Source organism: Brachyhypopomus gauderio, unplaced genomic scaffold (assembly GCF_052324685.1).
Source record: "Brachyhypopomus gauderio isolate BG-103 unplaced genomic scaffold, BGAUD_0.2 sc106, whole genome shotgun sequence".
NCBI lineage: Eukaryota > Metazoa > Chordata > Actinopteri > Gymnotiformes > Hypopomidae > Brachyhypopomus > Brachyhypopomus gauderio.
Genome location: NW_027506927.1, coordinates 576,141 through 591,944, shown reverse-complemented (window position 1 = coordinate 591,944; position 15,804 = coordinate 576,141). Strand labels below are relative to the sequence as shown.

General features: G+C 43.7%; 1 long non-coding RNA gene across 2 annotated transcripts; it reads right to left on the bottom strand.

Moving 5' to 3' along the window:
- Window positions 1-12,103: 12,103 nt before the first annotated feature.
- LOC143497323 (uncharacterized) lies at window positions 12,104-15,178 on the bottom strand. Of its 2 annotated transcripts, XR_013125837.1 has the most exons (4): window positions 14,801-15,178; window positions 13,867-14,272; window positions 12,775-13,450; window positions 12,104-12,328 (listed from the first exon to the last, which is right to left on the bottom strand). It is a non-coding gene; the product is annotated as an uncharacterized LOC143497323 (long non-coding RNA). The 2 variants fall into 2 exon arrangements; XR_013125838.1 differs by lacking the exon at window positions 12,104-12,328 and having other exon boundaries at window positions 12,788-13,450; window positions 14,840-15,178.
- Between the last annotated feature and the right edge of the window lie 626 nt (window positions 15,179-15,804).

Genomic DNA, 15,804 nt, shown 5'->3' with positions numbered 1-15,804 from the left:
CTAAACAAAAAATCAAATCTTAATAAACAACAACAACAATAATAATAATAAGACATAGTTCAGCTGGTCAGAATGCTCCCTGAGGAACCGTACAGTGCTCCCGTACAGTGCTGGGTTTAAAGAGTGTGTGTGCGGGTGTGTGTGCACGTGTTGGTGATGTTTTGCAGCTGGTCATTCCTCACACCTTTGAGTTTCGTAATCATGTTTCAGCAAAATGATCAGTCAAAGAAAACAAGACCAAACTAGTTATATTCTGATAGATACTATTTGCACAAAGGAGTGTCATTACAAAATCTCTAAATGAGTGTTTGGCATGAAACTATTTTTAGTAATGTTTAGTAGAATACTTTTGCTTTTACATAATTATTTCATTAAGTAATAGTTAAGACCTTCTTGAAAAGCAACCATTATAGTCCTATGAATTTTTTTTTTCTGTTTTGCAAATAACCCATAATGTAAACCGAGAAAAAGTAATGCCTGAATATAAGATATTTGAATAAATCCACCTTAAGTTAATGATATGACAAATTATTACAATACCGTTTCTTATTTGAGTTGGTGCTAATTTAATATCTGAAGTGAATACATTTTTGGATTGGTCATTAACTCTTTCCTTATGCTGTTAGGGTTTTTTTTTTTTTAGATGTTTAGATCAAATTATATTTTTCAGCATTTCTCTTCCCCTCTCTCTAGCCCTTTCACTCTCTTTCTCTTCAACCCTCTCCCTCCTTCTCTCTCTCTTTCTCTCTCTAAGAGGGCTACCATCAGGCATGGCATGGGGCTGGTGTGACCTAATAGCTATAAAATGCCAAATTAAACTTATGGACGACAATTGCCACATAGCCTTGGCAATGGACTCTAATGCATCATTGTTATGGAATGATGAGGTCATAGACAGAGTACCCGTCTGTCCCTGCTGTGCACTCATAACTGGGCCAAAAATTATTAGCTGATATTTATGCTTTGTGATGTCATGTCTGTGTGGTTCCTGATGGCCGCCCCTCCCCCTTTCACTGTTTTTAACACAATGCTACTGTATTTTTACATTACGGAGTTCCATGAAATGACACCGGATGTGTTCCACTCCGATCTTTACACTGTAGTTATTCAGTTTTGGACAAAGCAGCAGTCACACACACGACAAACTGTGATGGCAGTGAGAAAACAGGCTGCTTGATTGACTTGGAATGGAAGGTGATAGTAGAGTGAACTTTAACTGAAATGCGGACCACAGTTTTTTTTTTTTTTGTAATTAATGACAAACAAAGCACAAACTCGCTGTGAACTGGAAAACTGTCAAACCATTGTCAGGCGTATAATCAGAGCAAAGCATATTACCATGATTATATATGTGCAAAAATAACTCAGCAATAATTCACCTAAGATAATTACACCATTACATACCAGAGTAGCTGCACCATATTCAAAACAAATCTCTTATTTTCTTTCTCCACTTATTTTAGATGTAATAATCTGGTCTGATGCCTAAATTGGGAATGAAAAATCTACGTATACTATTTCATGAAGCTTTTTGCTGTTTGGCAGGTATTAATTAAGAGGAGAGACAGTAAATCTGTCGTGACTGAGCTGGTCTCCTTCACCTAGTCAATGTGGCAACTTTCATTAAAATGCACTGGTATGTTTTATCCCTCTGTTTATGGAATTCCTTTGAGTGGTATCATAGAAGCACATTTTTACGTTTGAAGAAGACAAAAGCATATCTCTTCTACTCTCTCTCGCTCCCCTTCCGTCTCTGTCAGCCTTCACACACACACACACACACACACACACTCACACATCTAATCTTCAAATCATTCTATCAGCGCTTTGTACCACTCTTTCAATGTAATACCCCCCCCTGCTGTTTAAAATAATCACCACCTCTTCTTCAGAAGGTGTTTACTGAAGGTGACTGCCTCCTTTCTGCAATAATGTAATACACATTACTGAAATTACACATATGCTTAAAATGGCAAAAATAGAAAATAGGTGAAAGAGGAAATGAGATCTGTGTTAATATTCATTACCGTCACACTTAATTGGATCCTAACAATGGCTCGTTTTGTTTAAGGAGCAAATGGCAGATAAATGTCTAAACATTTATCCCTTCAGCCTTTCTAAACCAAACACTGTAATCTTCATCTACAGTGTCTGCATTAAAGGGTCTGTGTATGAAAAATGAAACAAAATGACCCATCTGTGGTGATGGTTTTAGGTTCTGACCTCAGTAAACTAAACAGATGGAGGATGAGAACCTTGGTAAAATTAACATGCCTTTATATCAGAACGGGTTGCCTGACAATGCTGAAATCCCTCCCTTGGGTGATTTTTTTTCAACTCCATTGTTCTTTATATTCTCTCTCAATCTCTCTCTCTCTCACTCTCTCTGTCTCACTCTCTCTCTCACACTCCCTCTCTCCATATCAGTGACAGAGGGACCATCGGCGTATCCGTTGCCGCAGCGTCCACGGCGGGCTCCGTCGCCGTGGCGTCGCGGGACATTCTTTCCCACAGGCGGGCACATAGTTGCCGGCTCTGCTCATGTGCTGTGTGCCGGCGGCTTGCCGACAGGCGCGGGACACTTCAAAGGCCGGCCGCCCCCACAGCTGTGCGCTGTCAGCCCACTGCCCTGCTCCAGTTTGTAATCATTATTAAAGGGCTGACCCCAGAGGCATCTCTGCCGCTGTTCACACTACCCCCCCCCCCCCCCCCCCCCCCCCACCCTGCCCCACCGCACCCCACCTCCACACCCACCACACACTGGCACTGCCCTGCCGGGCCGGGTTCAGTGAAGTCCAGGATCCTCCCAACGATTGAGAGATGACTGTGTCTTGCTTTAACAATCTGTAAATATAAAAAGGCTGATATCGTCTCGGTGACTAAGAGAAGATTGTAATGCATATTACAGGCACTTACAGCTGGACAGCTATTATTATTCTTAAATAATTTTTCCTCATTTTAATATTTCAAGCCTTAATTCTTAATTGTCTTTTCATGCCTTTCTGGGTTGCTAGATCTCAGTAGTGTTGTAGAGCTTTTATTTTTCTTTGTTTGAATGTTTTTATTTTGATTCATTTATATGTGTTATTTTTATAATCTGTTTGTCTAATTTGTAAAGCACTTTGAGTGGCCACAGTAAATGAAATGTGTATATATACATACGTTTTCCTTGTTTTTCCTTAATGCCAATCTTCTTAACCTGTGCCCAGTAGCGCCGCCCTAGTGGAGAGTAGGGGGAAACGGGCACCTGAGACTTTTGTGCCTCACCTTACAGCATCCAGCCCCGTCCGTGCTGGAGCCTGCTGGGGCCCTACATGTCACTACAAATCAGGTCACTTGGTTTCAAGACTTCACGTTTACAGACAGAGTCATACTCACATTTTATGTAGTCTCTGTACTATGTACATACTAACCTGGCGTGGAAAAAGGTCATTTTAATTTTGTTATGATCAATTCTTAAGCGAACGCCAGGTCGTAGTGTTTACGACCATGCTGAGTTCATTTTATTACATTACACGTTTTTAGAGCTCAAGAGGCTCCGTTCCCTTTAAAGTTACCTTTACATAGTTTACTTTAGTGCTCTTTAGCCGTGCTGCACGCGGACAGGTGTGCTCCGTTAGCTCGTTAGTCCCGTGACGACGAAAATGGGCATTTAGTTTGTGACCTATATTAGGCCCTAGGAAACCCGAGCCTCCCTTATTACAACAAGACAATATGCTGCGGTCGCCGCCAGAGCTTTCACGCTCCTTTCGCTGTAGGCTTTGAAATGCTGAAGCTTTGGGAATAGAATGGCACCAGCGGATAGTTTCTTAACTACCATCCACACACAAACCAAACAAGTTAAAGCTCCTTAGCTACTGGGATTTTGCAGGGCTGTCTAGTGACACCGAGGCGCTGGACAGCCGGGTGACTGCAGCGTGATTGGGGTCCGTTGTAAACATGTCAGTAGTTACTGCGCTGCTGTCTTCTTCCGCAGCCGGGTTGAGTCACCGATAAGAAGTGCGTGCGTGGTGATTACAGAATCGTATATCGTCTGAATAACAATCATTAACGCACCTATTCTATCCAGCCCATCGGTAAACCGAGCAGCTGTCGTGCACGACTGCAGGGCACGCTACGGGCTATGGTTATTTTCCTCATTATCAGCGCATGCATCAGAGTGAAGTGACATTTTATTCTGGTGAAAAGGAAGAGTGGGTGTTGGTAGAATCGCAGTCCAGTAAACGGTGTCATTCTCACATCCAGGTGTGCTGGAGTGGGAACGCCTTCGTGTGACGTCTGATAACCTCTCATTACCCATTCCGTTATCCGCAGAGAATGTCCGCTGCACGGTGATTTTCTCGACCGTGTGATATAATGTCTTCCCTCGCGGTTTTTCATTTGGACACTGAGTCATCTCCGAACAAGCAGCACTATGTAAACATCTAATTTTACGGATAAAAAAATTAATGCATTTGCCAACTAAAACAATTGTTTTATTTACCAAAGAAGCTAAAAATGTGAATTTCTAGATAAAATATAGCGATACGTTTACAAATGCGAGGCCAGGACTACAGCACTATACATGGACGTAATTTTGATTTCAAAAGTGGGGGGGACATGGATTCGTCGCTATTTAAATATTTGGTTTTAACCGTAAAAACTGGGGGGGGACCAAAGCCGGCTTTTGAAAAAGTGGGGGGGACATGTCCCCCCCGTCCCCCCCCAAAATTACGTCCGTGGCACTATATCATGTTGCTGCCCACAGAAGAAAGTCCTCTATTTAAAGGCAGCAACCTGGTATGAAGTCTGATGAGACTTAAAATGGAACTACCCCATTCACACCGTCACAGAAAGTATGAGCTGCCACTCTGAGTATGTTTGTAATATTCCAGTTAGTAAGTAAGAAGTTAAGTGTCAGTCACCTGTACACGACTGATCCATAAAATATGCACGGTATGACATACATCAATATACCCATAAAAGCATAACATATGCATCAGTGCACAAATATGATCAACAAAACGTATGGAGTTCAAAACATGACCTGCTTTTGGAGACAGAAGGGGCAGACCTGGCATCTGATGGCAGACTGAATGTTGATGCTACAGGTGAAGGTCTTCCACCTTCGTTGGACAGCAGCTAGTCTGTGTTGGAGTCGCTCCAGTCGAGGGCTGAATTGTGTTGCTGAGGAAGCTTCATGGAAGACGCTGATATGTTCGTCAATCGAAGGCCTCGGGCGGGGGTGCTGTAAGTGTGTGCTGTCAAAATAACCCACGACAGCAAAATTATGATGTAGGTTTTTACAAGCGGCTGTGGGATCAACAGCCCTACTGCCTGAATACAGCACCACCCTTACAGAGACTCCTGTGTGTTTTTCTGTCTGATTAGGCTGTCCTAAAACAACCTGGATGTGTCCACAGGGAGACTATAGTGCTGGTCTGTGTATGATTGATCAGTGTAGTGCTTTTAGTGCAAGGTTGATTTGTGTATTGCTGGTTTATATAAGGGTGATCTGCAGTGGTGGTCTGTATAGGGCTGGTCTGTCTAGATCTGGTGTGTGTATAGCTGGTTTGCATAGAGCTAGTCTGTTTAGGGTTGGTCTGCAAAAATCTATATGTATGTCTCGTTTAGGCTTGGTCTGTGTGTGGCTGGTCTGATCAGGGTCTGTGTAGAACTGGTCTGTGTGTGGCTGGTCTTATCAGGGTCTGTGTAGAACTGGTCTGTGTGCGGCTGGTCTGATCAGGGTCTGTGTAGAACTGGTCTGTGTATGGCTGGTCTGATCAGGGTTTGTCTGTGCGTGGCTGGTATGATCAGGGTTTGTCTGTGTGTCTAGTCTGATTATGGTTTGTCTGTGTGTGGCTGATCTGATCAGGATTTGTCTGTGTGTGGCTGGTCTGATCATGGTTTGTCTGTGTGTGGCTGGTCTGATCATGGTTTGCCTGTGGCAAGAGATTAAATAACCTCACACTAGAAACACAATGATGCATTTTCAAATTCACGAATAACATAGCTTAAGTTGAGTTATAGCTTAAAACAGTGGACAATATTTCTGCTCCTAAAAATATTTCTGCTCCTGTGTGTGTGTGTGTGTGTTTGAATGTGTGAATGCACCAATGTCCAAAGTCAGCTGTGACATTTTTAAACAGATGGCCACACCCAGAGTGCTGAACTGTGCTGAACTTTTGTTGATTTGTTTGTCTTTGGTTTCTATACAATCGAATGCCTCTGTGTCTCTGGGGAGAAGAGGATAGTCATAATATACAGCGTGAAGGAGTGGTGAGAGGAGGATGTAGAGAGAGATGGAGATCACAGCATGCCAGAGCAAGAGAAAGAGAGAAGGGGTGAGGGAGAGGGAGAGAGAGAGAGAGTTGGAGGGTGTGAGCTGCACTCTGGGTGTGAGCTGCACTCTGGGTGTGAGCCACACTCTGGTTCTGGATGGCCCCAGCAGAACAAGCCACAGACACTTATCCAGCACCTTCACATTGGCCTTGACCCGTTGTGCAGTATAAAAAAATGCACACACGCACAAGCAGACACACGTGCGCGCGCACACACACACACGGGCATTAGCACACATAGACACACACACACATGCACACACACAGTGATATCAGCTTCAGCATTCTGACAGACTGCACGTAATTTAATCAAGACTTTGTGACAGCTATTCTTTGAAGTGAGTGCAGTAAAAATACACTCCTCACACACACACACACACACACACACACACACACACACACACACACACACAGAGATGACTTTTACTGAGTTACACATGCCAAAGCTTTGAGTCATTCAGTACATTTAAATAAATTCTTAAAGGACCTTTTATTGGCTATATTACTAAGCTCAGTTACATTTACTCTGATCATAATAATAAACTGTCTCGATGCTATTTGTAAATTGCAAATTACACACTAAAAAGTTGTGATTTTACAGCAGGATAATCAGAATGCTTTGAAAGGCCCTTTTTAAATTGTCTGAATATACTGAGCATTACATTTACATTTAAATTAACATTTACATTACTTTTCTATGAACACTATTTAGCATTTTACAGAAGAGAAAATAAAACAATAAAATTTTAATATTCAACAGTGATGATAGAAAGAGTGTGTGTGTGTGTGTGTGTGTGTGTGTGTTTACAAGTATACAAAGTTTGCGGAGAAGTTTCCAGAGGTCCTTCATCAGCTGTTTGAGCAAAGTGCTTCTAAGTGCTTGAAGGACGTTGCTTGCATAGCCGATGAAGGATGATTATAATAGTTGTTGTGTTTGTGGAAATTGAGCAAATTTTATATTAAAAATCAAAATTAGCATACTTAGGCAAATTCTTTGTTTTGTATTAAATAAGGCAAAATAAAAGCTCTTCAAAGGACTGACTGAATCTGTGTACTATTTGGTACAAATCTAGGATCTCATCATTACCAATACATTACTAGCTACTTATATCAGAGGAAGCCCCACTGATTAATAGCCATTTCATTCCAAAGAAAAACACAGGCAGTATTGTACAAGCTGGGGCCTGATGGTGGCTTCATGAAGATTTCCCCTATAAAATCCCCAGCAGGAAGAATCATGCCACGATAATGTTTTATTCTCTGCGTAATCAGGCTCTGCGGCAGGATTAACCCATGAGCCGCAAGATTGTTCACCGGCGTGAGATCGTAGCTCCAGACCTCGAGATTCAGGGGCTCAGAGGAACTGAATCACATCAATGCGAACAACAAGCAGACGCGAGCAACGTTTGCGCCATGCTCGTTAAGAGAAGAAGTTCTAGGCTTCGCTTGCGCGAAGTGTTTCCCCTATGGGCTGATTACCCAGAATGTGGCTGTCTGCTTTTTCAAGACCCCACTTATCGGTTAAGCTGTGGGCCGTCGGGCTCTGTGAGGCAGGTTTTATACAACCCCTGGCACATGTGCCCAAGTGGTTAGATCTCAGCTATATTATAAGGCAGATATGCGTTCCCCATTATGCTCGGAGAGGGAATGCCCTGCATAGCATTCGCTAAGTGTCTCTCAATTGTCTTTGGGAAGCGTGGCTTTTAATGACGCTCTAATTAGAATCATAAATCAAGCTTGCTCCATCAGCGGCAGCTAAGACAGGCCCTCTCTCGCCTCTGTCCACCCCCTCCTGCTTGCCAACAGCTGTTGCTTGATCTGCCCCCCCACTGGCCCCCTGACACCACCCTGCCCAAGAAATCGCTTTTGACGCCATCCATCAAAACGCCGTTAGGATCGCTGCGCCGCCCACCGGCGTGCGCTCACCCCATGCCGGCCGTGATGACCTCGGCCATCGCTGCTATGAGCTGTCGGCGTGGTGTGGTCAGGCACCCTCTCCCCACACACACACACACACACACCCCAAAAGCCGCTTCTCTGTGTCATTCATCCTGCCACTTACGCTGCTCCAGGCCACTGTCGGACATCCAGGCCCCGGGAAGCCTGTGCTAGCCGCGCTAAGGGCTTGGGTATCAAGGAAAGCGGGACGACGGCAACAACTGCGTGTCGAATTTAGCCCCCCATTTATCGGGAGCCAGTAACAGGAGCTGCGGAGACAATGCCAGGACTCAACAAAGGCCCAGCGACGAAGGCTTTGGGGGCGGCTATTGTTTTTCAGCCTAATTGGCCCTCACTCGTGCCTCTGAAACCCCCCCCCCCCCTCGCCTCACGTCCTCCTGGGGAAGAGTGTCCACCTCTAAAAGTGGCGTCCCACATCCCGCAGCCTAGGGTTGTATAAGACGGCCTTACAAGTCCATGGCATTCGGGGGGAGGTGGGTCGCCGGTGTGCCGGTCCCCCCCCTCCTGGACCCGTCCCGGTGATCAGTGTGGACTCGTTTGGTATGCCGGAGACGTTATGCCCACTCCACTTAATCTTTATCGCTCGCTGCCCGGTTTGTTGCCCAGTTCAGATGGTTTGGCACAAGATGGACACAAACTCGCTGCTCAGGAATTCCACAGACTTGCCAAGCACAAGCATCCAGATCATTAATGTATTTATAATACAATTATGTAGAAGACGTGAACAATGTCAGTTAGTTGGTCTATTTAAAGACATGTTTTCTTAATGACAGTGATACTGACCATTTATAAACCAGTGATCATAAAATTACTAATTATAAATGTAATGTTATCTTTTATTCAAACAGCAAGCCAGTAAGTTTGAAAGCACAGAGCTATGGAAGTTCGCCAGATGCCAACTAAGTGTTCTTACTATTAACTCAGGAGTAATAGTAACCATGGAGTATGCACATGACACACGTGACCACAAAAGACTTTAACTCAAAAAATCCATCTGTCTGTTTCTGCTACCTTTTCTCCCTGGGCAGATTTATCATTCATCCTAGTCGCTGATTGAAACCTTCAACACGTGTAACCACCCCATTGAGTGGGAAAAGCAAGAGTTCCACCCAGGTCGTTATGGAAACAACCTCTAATCTTTGGGCATTAACCTCTGACCCCTGACAGGTGGAACGGGTGTCTCTGGAGCAGTACAGCTGAGAGGGAGGGGTGTCATCGTACCCGCTCTGCCATGGGGGAAAATATTATGGTTTGTTGGAGGTTGAGTTTTGCAAAGGACTGATGGTGCTCCCTGTGGGGTCTGATAAACATGTACCAGCGTAGGAATGTCAGAGGTCACACACAGAGAGCACGTCTGCAGCAGAGCTGAGAGCAGACGGCCGGGGTCAGTAGGCCAGACGAGATCGGACAAACAGACAAACAAAAAGAAACTGGATCAGCTCCATTCAGAACTGGGCAAAAGATCTCGGACAATCTGAAAAATGCTTTTCATCTGAAAGAGTACGAAGAACCAGAGTCCAAACAGTGACTGCAGCCATCTTTTAGACCGGCGTCGTCTTCCACGGGGTGACCGTGTCCCAGGATGGCACTGCTACAAGTGATCGTGCCCGAATGAGTACTGGTATTGGTACTAAAAAGATGGCATCTACACTGAGAGCTGAGTGTTCACATCTGGTATCGACCCACTCACCCCTCCAATACAACAAATGTCATCTCCATTATTGCACAGTCAGGAAATGGTCATGACAATGAGACACTAAGAGATGGAGAATGTTATACACCAGAATATGTGTTTTGGCGAGGGTGGCGTTCTGTTGGAATATGGCGACTGAAGAGGGAGTACAGTAATCTGGCTTCCTCACTCAGTTTGCATTATAATTAAACTGTAAACCGGATTATATCATCTGACCATAGCAAGACGTAATCTACAAAAAATTCCAACAACAAAGCACTCAGTGTCAGTGAAAGCAAATAAAAGCATAGATCGCACCACATAAATCTCACAAATGCACTCATGAGTAAAAAAAAATACCCAAAAGGATCTCAGTTCACCTGATTAAATAAAATACAATTAAATAAAAGTAATGAAAAAGAAGACAGAGAAAAACATGTGAGCCGTGTTAAATTGTAACATAATACTGTGATATCATCACCAGGGCCGGAGTGGGCCCCTTTTTCAGGCCGGGAGTTTCATGCCCTAATCCGGCCCAAAATTATTTGGGGAGGGGCGGTGGGTCGCCCCTCCCAATCAGCCCAAACTAGAGACTGACATGAGCCGGCCCATCAGGAATCCTCCCAGATCTCCTGATTAGCCACTCCGGCTCTGATCATCACCATAATCATTATCATATATATATATATATATATATATATATATATTTGTGGTGGGACTTTAACGCTTTAATTTCGATTAATTAATTACAGGAAAATTAACGAACTAAAAAAATTAACGCATTTTAACCCATTTAACGCATGAGTCACTTTTGCACCGTGGAATGTTTCTCAGTGCACAAGTTCCAGACATACAGATTATATGGACACACAATAAGATGAGCATGATGGAGATGACTGAAGAGGCTACGCTGGTGGATGGGAAATTTTAATATAAGAAACTTCCAGATGGAAGTACAAACAAAAATAGTGTTATTTGCACTTTATGTAGGAAGGAGTTCGCTTATCACAGGAGCACTTCCACCCTTCGTTACCACCTCAACGCAAAACATGTTGGGGCTAACGCGCAGGTCAGTAATGATAACTTAGCTGATAAATGTATTCCTAGTATGAGCAACGTTGTCTTTCGCAGAGGTTCGCGCGAGGTGTGCAGAGTCAGAAGACAATGTCGAAGAAAATCCAGCAGCTGTATGATGAGGAAAGGGAAGTAAAACAGGTTATTGTGAAGAGCGCCACAAATGTGGCTCTGACTTAGGATCACTGGACCTCTGTTAACAAGAATTATCTTGGTGTGACAGCTCATATTATAGATGATGAATGGAAGATCCAGTCATTTGCTTTGAGCATGCAGAAGACCACTTCTAGGCACTATGGAGATGTCTGTGGAAGAGGCCTGGGAAATTAAAGAATTTAAAGTCTTAAAGAATTAAAGTCTACCATCTAAAATGGTATTAAAAAACATCTTGTTTTACTTCACTTCTTCTTATTCTTCCAATATCCTGAGCAAAACTCAGAATTTCCAGTGTTCTGAAAACTGATGGCTCTGTTTTCTGCACTCATATATTGGTTTATGTAGTAGACTGGTGGAAAAATAAACAGGATGTTGAAGTTTATGCTTATGTTCATTGATTCATTCATCATTCAAACTTAAATTAATATTTATCATGTTAAATATTGAAATGCGATTAATTTAGATTAATTAATTACAAAGCTTGTAATTAATTCGATTAATTTTTTTATTGCGTCTATATATATATATATTAGTGGTATATATATATATATATATATATATATATATATATATATATATATATATATATATATATATATATATATATATATATATATACACGATTACCAAAATGAATTACATTTTAATGAACTTAATTTAATGTTCATTTAAAGCAATAAAGTTGCCTTTTTTATATCCTGACTACGTAACAGCAATTTTTGTATTACGTCAGGTCCTACCAATGATGCTGAGACAGTGACAGTGATGAACCACGGCACCATTGGGGCTTAAGGCCTGCTCCAGGCTGAGTAGGACCAGATGCTGCATCATAACACTGCCAGCGTGAGCCGCCATGCCTTGAACACCCCCAACCTCTGCCCCCACCTCCACCACCAACCCCCAGCCCCTCCTGACCTGAACCTGGCACCACGCCGCAGCTCACCAAATGCTCCCGGGCGCAGCTGCCGCCCTCGGCTGCTCCGTGTCCCGGGCTGGTTCTGGTCATGAGCTCAACCCTCAGCCGCGAGAGCTGCCGGGCCAGACGTAGACGGACCAGACGCAGTCAGCCCACCCATGTGCCGCACTTGACCTAGCGGTGCACACCTCAGGCCCGTGGAACAGTGGGGGACGTGTTTATGGTTCAGGGCTGTAAAAGACAAGAGTTCTCTGGTTTCACACTACAGGCGCTGGCCTGCCATTAGGGCTGAAGACACCTTAACCTCTCATACCACACCCTCCATCCCACTGTGTCACTGGGACCAGAATCAGTCCTGAACTGGAATCATAAAATGGTGTGTTCAGCAATACTCAAAACTCCCTTTCTGAGGTTCGGTGAACTAAAAAAGTTAATTTGAGCTAAAACAACAAATCAACAAATCATTTCACAGTTTAAACAGAAGCATGTATATTTCAACTTTAAATGTATTTAGGTAATTGTATTACCTATGTGAAGAGTTTGTTTTCCATAGGCTACATAGATTAAATATTATATTAAATTTTATTTTGAAATCTAATATTGAAAGCCCTATCAGTCCATAGACTAATACTTCTAGTTTTACAACCAAATGTGTCTAAATGTTTAAAACAACATACCCATGTGCAAATCGGGCATCTTGAAATGAATATATTTTACATGTGTGTTTCAGTTTGACATAAATGCGCAAGCCCTTTAAACGTATGTTTAAGGGTCAGAGAGAGCGCATCACAGCCAAATAGCGCAATGTAGTGTGGAGCAAATCCCAGATGACTGATCCCTTAGTGCCATCTAGTGGGCACATCTCATAAACGCATTCGATGACAACAGTCTTCCAAATGGTTTCTGGGGAGGAGAAAGGCCTTTTCAGAAACTTGCTCGATGGAAACCGATACCTCGGATCTTCCGGGAGGCCGCGATGGACCCATTTGTCAACGTGAAGCTTGGCCCACGCCATTTGGCCTCTCTCTTCTAACTTCAGGCTTCAGCACCGCCCTCCGGGATGGAGGCTAATTAGCCCACTTACGGCCCACAAAGTAAGTCTGTCATCCGTGGGCTATTGAGAAGTGCAGCGCCAGTCCCTTCGCTATTTCCAGCTGCGTGGCGTCATTCATAACGCTTACGCTCTCCGAGGTCACCCTCCAGCTGCGTGCGACACAGCGCCCCCTGGCGTACCTACAAGACACCCAGGACAGGAGGGATGTTACTGTAAGCTTCTGTGCAGGTGAGATTTTGCCATCGCTTGTGGTGGTGTGGTCAGACAACCAGTTCACCCAAATCCTGCACATGCCCAGTCTGAGAGAGAGAGAGAGAGAGAGAGAGAGAGAGAGAGAGAGAGAGATAGTTAGATAGATAGATAGACAGACAGACACACAGGCACAGAGCCGGAGTGGATAATCTGGAGATTTATTTTGAAGATTTATTTATTTGAGAATAATTTTGGGCCGGATTTGCGCATGAAACTCCCGGGCTGAAAAAGTGGCCCACTCCGGCCCTGGACAGACAGATAGATAGACTTCACTTACAAATATGCGAACTCGAATAATCTCATAATTAAGTTAATAATTGTATTGACTTTAGTTAGTCCCTGTTCAAAAAATTAATTAATTTTCAAAGTTCACCAGTTTAGAAAAAATGCATACTGATTATGCTAATGTGTGAAATTACTTCCAAGTGCAGGTACTTGCCGTCATGATGAAATGTATTTTTACCTTTTAAATGCAGTATCTCTGATGTTGGGTAAACAATGGCAAATGTACTCGGTTTCTCAGTTTGAATAGTTCAACCTTTGCTTTCAATAATTTCCCGTGAACACGGGAAAAGCAGGATAAACAGAACAGATAGGGGATTCTTTGCTCCTATAAATATCCACAGGTCAAAACTCTCTCAAAATATGGATCATAAACACATCCGAAGCTTAGGAAAAAGCGTTCGTAGGCCTACTGTTCACAGACTTGATATCGGTTGCCTCCCAAGCCCACAGACACCTGCGCTCTTGACATGCGCGCTACGGGGAAGGAACACACACCTCCGCAGCGAAGCGCTCCAAGCGCCGCTCCGTTTGACACGCTTCAACCTCAGTGTATTACTCACGAGGCGAAAACCCTGCCGCGCGCCCTGCGAAACATAAACAAGGTTCCTTTGAACAATTCAGTTGTTGCACAGGCAAGGAGCAAATGCAGTTTCTCGCGGCACAGCGATCATTAGGGCGCCGCTTAATGCGGAGCTAATCTTTCCCGCGCGCCGTCGACCGCGCATTTGTAATTACTGTAAACAGATGCTCGACGCTCGCACCTGAGTCGCTTAATTACAAATGCACACCTCAAAGACCAACTAATGCACCATTATAGTCTAATATATTTTTGCTCTTCGTCCCTCGAAGCATTTATTAAAGCCCGAAAGCATGCAGTTAAACGCAATTAGGACATTTAGGGCTTTGTAATACTGTTTGTAAACAGCATTTCTGAAGCTTTTGTGCCAGGTTTCTAACAATAGTTTGCACACGCTTTCCAAGTTTTATTACAAGAGCACAGCGACGAGAGATCAGAAAGTTTCCGTGAAGGCCATTTAAAAAGTAACACGACAGTGTGCTTTAGGAACAGATCAGATTGCAGTTAGACAACAAAAATGTTTGTCGCGTCTCACAGAAACAGTCGTAGAGGTGTCTGCATCATCGTTTCGTGCCTTTTCTTGCATCCGCTCACGCGCTTTCTTTCACTGCTTTGTGAAATCAGCGTTGCCGCGAAGACAAACGGAGGTCCGCGCGAAGCATGCCCAAATCGTCGCCGAGCTTTGAGGCAGATGAAAGGCTGATCAACGGGTATGCAGCGCGGAATCGCTAATGGCAGGCCTGGCTCACCGATCTGACGGAAGGAGCGCCTCTTTCATGCAACGACAACACGAGGTAAAACGCAAGACTTCACGTGCGCGCGCGACGCCTGCAGCGTGACTGAAGCTGCCGGGAATAAAGGCGCTGGCAGCGGCGCACGAGACACTCACTCACGTGCGGCTGTGCTCTAAAATGGTGTTCTTCCTGATTTTGCCTCCTCGGAGCAGTGCGTGTTTATGATAGTAGCGACGCTTTGATTGCAAACGACGGTTAAAATCTTCTAAAGGCATTTCCAAATTTAGAAAACCTTTTAGATAGTATTTTAAAATTCTAGATCTTATATAAAATACCGCTATTGATATACTCGTATGTACGTGCACATATTCAATTTCAAACCTCCGTTTTTGAATGAATAACACATCAATATAAGCAACACACGAGTGTCTATTTTTTGTAATTCAGTAAAGAGCTCAGGACATAAATGTAGGCTCTAGAAAGCTGCTTAGATTAAACTGAGCTAAGCAATCGGCGGAATAAATTCACATTTGTTAAAGTCACAGGCAAATAAATGACGACCTGCGATGACCAGTGGATCTAAAACAGCAAAGGCGCTTGGAGAAGACGGCTGGCCAATTCCACGTGTTTATAGTTTTAGAAAGTGATTGAAAACAATAAAGTCCATTTTAGTCACAGTAAATCAGTAGAATATATACAACATTGGAAAATACTAATCAGAAACAGAAACCTTCCTTTAAGCGCGAATACAGAATTATAGCGGAGCGTCTTTCAAAGCTGTGTGGCAGTCTCCGGGAAAGTTCGC